We start from the raw sequence: 2,500 nt of genomic DNA, 5'->3' as shown, positions 1-2,500 counted from the left end.
AATATATATATATATATATATATATAATAAATAAATATATATATATATATAATATATATATATATATATATTATATATATATATATATCATATATATATATAATATATATACATACGTATATGCATATACAGTATATGCATGTCTATTTCTTTGTGATTATTAATGTTTATTGCTAGAGAATTCGCAACAAGTATCTTCTCGTACTTGTGTGTTTGATTTTAATTTCCATTATGATTTCATTTCTAAGTACCCGTGCCTCCTGCTTTAATTAAACTTTCCAAAAACTTATTTTGAAACAATTCATTAAATGATAAATGGAAACTGACATATAGCCTAGGTGAGAGAGGAGAGAGAGAGAGAGAGAGAGAGAGAGAGAGAGAGAGAGAGAGAGAGAGAGAGAGATCTTGCCACCAAAATATAGGCTTTGATGTTGACTCTAGCCTGGCCGAACCCGGCACTTGTCTTTGCCTAGGTTCATCTTCTTTAAAACAGTAGGATGGAGCCTGATTCGCAGGATCCTATTATTTAACTGACCTCGGGTAAGATCTTTTCACCACTATTTTGTCCTCGGGTTTCTCGTCTCTTGGTTAGAATTTGGGGCCAATTCACTATTGTCGCGAAATCAAGATCTTTGCTGGTTCAGAATATAATATTTATTTTGCTCTCGGATATTTTTTCCCTATCTTCTTAGTATATATTAAACCCTGATATAATGAATTGTATGGCCAGAATTTTGGCAGCTTAAGTAAAAATCATCACATGACATAGTATCTCAATATTTGCTTTTTATTAAATATATAAAATACATTGAAATATCTTGTTGTATCCTTTTTAACTATGGAAAAGAAATGTTAGAGCACTACATAGACATTTTAAATCGAAAGAAGATGGTACTTTTATTTAAAAATTACGTTTTGGGTTTTCATTATTATTATTGATAAATAAAAATCAGACAAAAATATACGCTATATTGTAAAAAGAAATAGTGCTTCGGAAATATAATTCAGAGTTGTAGAATCAGAAAGAAGTAAACAAACTCGTTTCGTAAGTGAATATCTTTGTTAACAATTCAGCTCCATCATTTTCGAAATGAGGAATGTCCTCCCGCCGTTTATCCAGCTTTCTCTGACCACTCATGAATAAGCAAAATCTTGCATTTTTAATAGCGGCAAACCTCAAGTGGTGTGTCGGTTACTAATTATTTCGTAGCTTTGGAATAAGGTTTCAATTTAATTTATTTTAAAGGATGTGGAAAAATTATGACGTGAAGAGTAGAGAGAATGTAGATGTGAAGGTGTGTAATTGTTAGAAAGTTTGTTTTAAAGTTAATTACATATATGCCGTGTGTGTATATATATATATCTATATATATATATATATATATATATATATATATATATATATAATATATATATATATAGATATATATATATATATATATATATATATATATATAATATATAATATATATTATATTAATTTTAGGTACGTTATTGTACGTCTACAAATTAAAAAAGCAATCGATAAGTATGAGCGGTGTCTCAAATTCGAAATCATCTTCCGGACAAACAAAACTGCAGTTAGGTTTCAGAAAACTACTTATATATATATATATATATATATATATATATTATATATATATATATATATATATATATATATAATAATCCACTTGATATCTAATGCCGATGTGTGATTCGAACCACCATTTAGGTTATTCTCAGTCAGAGGAACAGTGGTTGAACCGTGAAATTACACTTCAATGTAAAAAGCCATGGTTGGAAAAGTGGTAATACAAAAAAATACATGGAACTGGGAAATTAAATTTTCAAGGTATCTATCAGTGAGAAGTTTAAGATTCTTTTGATATTGTGTGTATGTATGTGTGTATATGAATATATATGTGTGTGTATATATATATACATATATATATATATATATTAATATATATAGTATATATATATATTATATAATATTATATATATATATGTACAGTATATATTTAAAATAAGCCATATATGATAATACATTAAAGTCTGGATTCTCTGAACAACCTCAGAATCAGAGCCCCAGGCTAAATCACTCAAAGACTATAGTATCTGACTGAGAGTGTTTCGAATCCTGGTCCAGGATACTTGTATACCGGTCAGATACTATAATCTTTGAGTGATTTCGCCTGGGGCTCAGATCCGAGGTCGTTAAGAGAATCCAGACTTTAATATATTAATATATGACTTATTTGAAATATGAAAAACGTTAAAATGTGCAAAATTTATCATGTATATATATGTATATATATATATATATATATATATATTATATATATATATATATATATTATATATATATATATATATATATATATATATGAGAGAGAGAGAGAGAAGAGGAGAGAGAGAGATGAGAGAGAGAGAGAGAAGAGAGAGAGAGAGAGAGAGAGAGAGAGAGAGAGAGAGAGATATCCTATACCCAATTGTGAAGAATAATTCGTCTCAAAAG

This window comes from Palaemon carinicauda, chromosome 35, assembly GCF_036898095.1.
Source record: "Palaemon carinicauda isolate YSFRI2023 chromosome 35, ASM3689809v2, whole genome shotgun sequence".
Classification (NCBI taxonomy): Eukaryota; Metazoa; Arthropoda; class Malacostraca; order Decapoda; family Palaemonidae; genus Palaemon; species Palaemon carinicauda.
The sequence above is the reverse complement of the archived record's forward strand: the minus strand, read 5'-3'. Positions refer to the sequence as shown.